This window comes from Cryptomeria japonica, chromosome 6, assembly GCF_030272615.1.
Source record: "Cryptomeria japonica chromosome 6, Sugi_1.0, whole genome shotgun sequence".
NCBI classification, from domain to species: domain Eukaryota; kingdom Viridiplantae; phylum Streptophyta; class Pinopsida; order Cupressales; family Cupressaceae; genus Cryptomeria; species Cryptomeria japonica.
Window position 1 is genome coordinate 48,887,348 of NC_081410.1, and position 6,414 is coordinate 48,893,761.

Below are 6,414 nucleotides of genomic sequence, written 5' to 3' on the forward strand. Positions count from 1 at the left end.
ATCACACATGCAAGAAGGGAAGCCATATACGTAATGTAGAGTGGACAGCAAATATAGACGAGGGACCCCAAAAGAAAGCAAAAATAGATGAAGAGGTACACGGGTCTCTTGCCACAATCTCCCAAGTCAATGAAAACCAGCCCTTTAGGCTCAAGGGCACCCTCAAGGGACAGAGGGTAATTGCCTTGGTGGATAGCGGAGCTTCTCATGACTTTATTAGTGAAAATCTAGTTACAAAAAGAAAGCTTAAAACTGAGGACTTTAATGGATTCAAGGTGTCCTTCGCAAATGGGAACATTGACCCATGCACCAAGATTTTACCACAGCTGGAAATCATAATTGGAGAGCACATGCCTGGTTTTAGCCATACCAGATTTTACAATACCCTTTGAGCTCCAGTGTGATGCCTCAAGTGAAGGAATAGGGGCAGTCCTTATGCAGAATAAACATCCCATAGCATTTGAAAGCCACAAACTTACCGAAGTCAAAAAACATTACTCTATCTATGACAAGGAAATGTTGGCAATAATGCATGCCCTAGCCAAATTTAGACAATACCTCATATGTGGGAAGTTCAATGTTAAAACAGATCATAATAGCCTTAGGTTTTTCATGAACCAAAAAGACCTTAACGATCGCCAGCAGAAATGGGTAAGCAAAGTTCAGGCTTATGATTTCGACATAGAATATGTCAAAGGTGCCAATAATGTGGTAGCAGACGCTTTATCCCATCGAGGCTACCTAAACTCTGTAACTAGTATCACAGGGGAGTGGAAGAATGACATTATTGCCGAGTATGCAAAAGACCCCCAAGCCAGAGAGATGTTGGAAGGAGTACTACCAAATGATGATCACAAGGTAATGTATGAACACATTTTGCACAAGGGAAGAATATTCCTCACTCATAACTCGAAAATGAAAGGAAAGATTATGAAAGAATATCATGATAACCCCCTAGCAAGCCATCTGGGGTACTACAAAACCTACAAAGAAATAAGAGAAAGGTTCTCTTGGAAGGGCTTATAAAGGGACGTAATGAAATACGTCCAAGAATGTATGACTTGTCAAAGGGACAAGGAAGAACACAACCTCCCAGCAGGCCTTCTACAACCACTACCCATCCCTGAACAAAAATGGGAGAGTATTTCTATGGATTTCATCACAGGACTGCCTAAGGTACAAGGGAAAGATTGCATTTATGTGATAGTAGATCGATTGACTAAATATGCACACTTCTTTGCAATAGCAACAGACTACAAGGCCCCCCAAATAGCATAAATCTTCTTCAGAGAAATCTTTAGACTACACGGATTACCAAGAAACATAATCAGTGACAAAGATAGTCGATTTCTAAGCCAATTCTGGTAAGAATTGTTCCGATTGGCAGGAACAGATCTGACGCCAAGCACTAGTTACCACCCCCAAATAGATGGTCAGATAGAAATTATAAACAAATGGATAGAAGGCTATCTCCGGAATTATATCACAAGTCAACAGAATGCCTGGATCAAGTGGTTACATTTAGGAGAGCATTGCTACAACACTACGCATCACATGTCCATCAGCATGAGTCCCTTTAAAGCATTATATGGTTATGAGGCCACCTCATTTGGGAACTTAATTGCTATGGGTAGTAACGTGCCTAAAGCTAAAGACTTTATACAATACAATATGGATTTAATGAAAACACTAAACGACAATCTTCACCATGCATAGAACCAACAGACAATATACGTCGACCAAAAACGAACAGAGAGGACATTTGAAGTCAGAGAATTGGTTTTCTTGAGGCTTCAACCTTACAAATAGGCATCAATCAAGAAGAGTGGAGCAGAGAAATTGAAACCTAGATTCTATGGACTATACAAAGTCCTACGAAGAATAGGGGAAGTAGCCTATGAGATCGAGTTGCCAAAAAATAGTAAAATCCACAATGTTTTTCATGTATCCCGACTTAGGAAAGTCCTGGGGCAGCAGGTCAACCTATGCATCGAATTGCCACCACTAGATGATGAAGGGAAACTCATGTTGGAACTAGAAGTTATTTTGGATAAGCATGAAAGGAGTTTGAGGAATAGGACTATTCTCGAGTACTTGGTCAAATGGAAAAATCTGCCAGAAGAAGATGCCGCATGGGTAGGAGACGAAATAATTTCACGACCAAAAGTTGCTTGAGGACAAGCAAATTTGGGAGGGGTGGACTGTCATGAGCCATAATTAGGTCATGTACAAGTGTATTGTATTATATCATAATAATAAATTATTGGAAATAATGAATGAATAATAACGACTAATAACGATTATTTAATCAAAACAATAATATGAAGGTTATATTTAAATAAATAATATTTAAAAATAATAATCAACTTAAACAATAGTATTCACATAACATTTAAAATAATCTTATGGCAATTAATTTTAATAGTTATTTATTTTAATAAATAACTATTAAAATAAAGGTTTGAATATTTAATAAATAATAAAAGTAAATAATATTCAAATTATTAAGGATACTAAATAACATCTAAAATTAATTTAATTAAGCTCACACCATAAGGTTGGCAATTAAAAATAATTAACCATTCATAATAAACATTCAATAAAATAAACGTAGCATCTGAAATATTGTCGTGACCCTTCCCTACGAGTGCATGAAGCGGCATGGAGCGCATCCGCACTGGTCACGTCGCACCAGCAGAAGAGTGCGACCCATCCAAAGCAGGCTATATGTAGGCGTCCATGCTGGAAGAAGGGGGAGGGCTAGGAAGAGGAGGATAGAAGCAAAGGAGAATAGCTTCACAGAGGAAGACAGAGATCAGTGGAAGTTCACGGGAGGAGAAATATAGTTGGGACCATTACCCAGCGAACAATATACATATGCCAATCTGGGAGGAACATATATATTGGGGGAATAACTGCCATCCAACCCAATTCAATCAATCAAATTCATTTTGAAGTGCGGTGCAGATTACTAGAGAATTGTCTACCATAACGGCAACAGAACACACATGCTAGGTATATTATAAATTAGGTAATACTGAATAAGTCCTTCACAAGTATTAATGATCAATCGTTATGCATTAGGATTACAATTAGCCTAGCAAAAGAATAGTGCATAATGTCATAAGCAATTCATGGTTAGAATGCACACAGGCAAAAAGGGTCCACCCTTTTATTAATCTATTCACTGTTACACATAATTGGGAAGTAACAACTAATATTCAAAGGATAAACAAATGTAACCAAACCGAATTAATATTAAACCAGTCCATCATAGCATATTGGAAAGAGGAGAGTAGGTAAGAGGGTAAGCGGGTATCTAAGCATGTCCAAGGGGAATAAACCTGGAACTTAGATTTGTCATGCCGAAGGCCCCACTATGTTTGCCTTAATGTTCCTCTATGATGATAACTATATGAGGAGAAAGCATGGTTAGAGGAGGGGAGTCGCCCTGAGTTTCCTTGTCCAACTCTAGGATGACCTGTCCGTAAGGAAGGCATGTTAGGGAATGGAAAGTAACTATCACGGGGTTCCTGGCCCCCTCTAGTACAGCCTGTTTAAAGCCTTAACGAATATTCTTTTTTTCTAATTTAAGGTAAGAGCAACTGGATATCATTACCATTTAATTAAATAGCTAACTTATGTTGCAGGATTTGAGTAACCAAATTAGTAGGAACATTACACTCCTCTCTTGCAAGGTATAATAGTGTTGGTTTTATGCATTTTATTTGGTTTTTCATATCATTTGATTTTAAACTACCATACTAACCTTGCATGGTGTTTTCCCTTGGTTCAGTTAGCAGTCTTCCACAGGTTATTTTGACTTTAGAGCATATTATCAGAGATTCTAGTATAGAAAACATCACTACTTGGACAAAGATGTTGGAATGGAAACACCACATTGTTCGTGAACTTGAGTCACATCTTACTACTTCAATAGTTCAAAATACGAATCTCTGAAGGGACTTAAAAAGTGTCTTCGATACCATCGGCATCAGTATACTTACCAGTGATGGGAAGGGATTGTTAGAGAAAGAGATAGCGAAGAGAACTTTTCGTCAAAAAGTAAAGGATGGTCTCTTTATAACCAATGTAGTCCCCAAGTCACTGGATTGCCTCAAAGATGCAATATTAGTGTACAATTCAACCGAGAGGATATTTTTTATGTCACTGGTAAGGTTGCTGAAGTAAATCATAAATTTTCCAAGTGGAAGGTCAGGCTCAAAGCCACAACAAAACCTATGATAGATGACATATCTCTTGTTTTGTCCAATTATAGAACTTGCAGAAAGAAAGTAAACCCGCAGGGTAGTCCAATGGACACGGTATTAACAAGTCGAGAGGCAAATGATTATGGCGAGGAGTTAGAAGATGAAGGTGCGAATGAGGGCGTTGCTTCTTAGTTTCTTGTTTTAGTTAGTTGTCTTTTCTCATTTCTAGGCTCTTGAACTATTGGTCTTGGTGGACCATTATTTATGGTTTAAGTTTAAACTTCCTTGAAACAACTATCTCCAAGAAGTTGTCATTTTGATTAGTTAAGTAAAACTTTTTAAAGTAGAAGGTAACCATAATTATGGGTTCCGAGTTTTGAAAAAGAGGACATTTTTTTGGCATTTGGAAGTGAACAATAATTCTGCATTTTTAGGAAGAAATGAAATTCTGTTTGAAAAAGACTTGGCATTGTTTCAATTGGAGTTTTGATTTTGCTTGATGCTATCATCATTGTTTATCAAAAATATTCGTTTGATATGTTGAATGAATCTTTTGTATTTCAGACTTTGTGCTATGATTAAAAGTCATTCTATCCATTGTGGTGAATTCAGATCAAATTTTATGCAGATTGCTGTTAAAGATCTATATATATAGGGGTCATTCTTAGTATAAATCTTTGCATAGATACTGATGAATGATTTCTTTATGAGACATATGGTGATTGATCTTTATACTTTGTTATGAAGACCATGAACGTTTAATTTTGTGTTATTCCTCTTTTATTTCTATGAAGGTTGCCTTTCTTGCTTTTTGGTTAAAAGCATACCCCACAAAATCTCAAAATCATATCATAAGAGGGAGATGTACCTCCAAAATTTAGAGGAAAGTTGCAAAAAAAATTGCAACTTATCCAACTATTGATTGATGGTTTGTTCTTTATGTGGGAATTGAGTCATATGGTTATATTTTGAAAGGGAACAAAATTTGTCAACCAACAAGTTAAAAGAAAATAGTACAAAATTCACAAAAAGGGGGGTGGTAAAAAGGAACACCCATGAATCTTAGCATAAGAGCCTACCCCTAAGATACAAAAGAGAAAAAAATAGGTCAATCCCAACATAAACAAAGCAAACAAAGAAAAACCTAGTGGAGGGGGTTCATTATCATCTAGTTTCCCCAAAAAATCCTTTAGGGCAGAGTCATGAATGGGCTCCCAACTAGAAAGAGCATTATCTTCAAACTTATCCTCTGGGGTAGTTGAGTGAAAACCAAAGACATGACAAGTGGCACAAGAGGAATTTTTTCAATATTTGGACAACCAGTGTGTTGTTAAGGTGAAGGAACATGCAAGGGTTGAGACCATCCCTCCCATGAGTAACACATTACCTAGTATTTTGAGGAGATCGACCATGAGAGAAAGACCTAAAATTGTCTTGAGTGTGTGTGGATGAGTGGCTATGCCCATGTCAACTCCCATGAGGAGAAGTGGAATCGGAAATAACCCAAGAAACAACATAGGGTCATTCCCCCAATGGTCCAATAGATCTTGGAGATGAAGAAATTTAAGTGTAAATTTACTAGTTTGCACTTGAATATTGATAAGCCCATTGGAACAAATCATAGATTTACAATATAGTGAAAAACATTTGTCAAAAAAAATTGATTAAATAAAGTAGCAATTTTGTTTTTCCATATGTTGAATAAGATTTCCTCCCTAAAATTTTGTCATATGTGAGAGAACTTGTGAGGAAATAAAGGCCATTCTCCAAGTAAGAACATGTGCCATGAAAAGAGAATACATCTGAAGGGCCTAAACAATTTGTGGATCTGATTCCAAGCTCCTTGAGCACGCAGCCAAAACCAAAAAGAGGTGCTTGAGAATTTCAGTCTGGTTACAAAAGGGACAATTTAGTGTGAGGATATGCATGTGTGTGGGATAGGTCCGCATAGGGAGACCTTGATATAGAAGACACAAAGAAAAGTGAGCAATCTTCCACTCAAGAATAGCATCCCAGACTCTCTGGACTCTTTTTTGTCACATATCTAGCTACTAGAGGGAATTAAGTTGGTCCACCATAGATAGATGAGGTGAGAGTCATGTGTATCCCTTAGCAGGTCTATAACTCCAAAAATGTGTGTTTGGATAAATTTCTAGTTTTTTCACTAGGGTTTGAAATAATGCACTCCCAATTTATATAATAT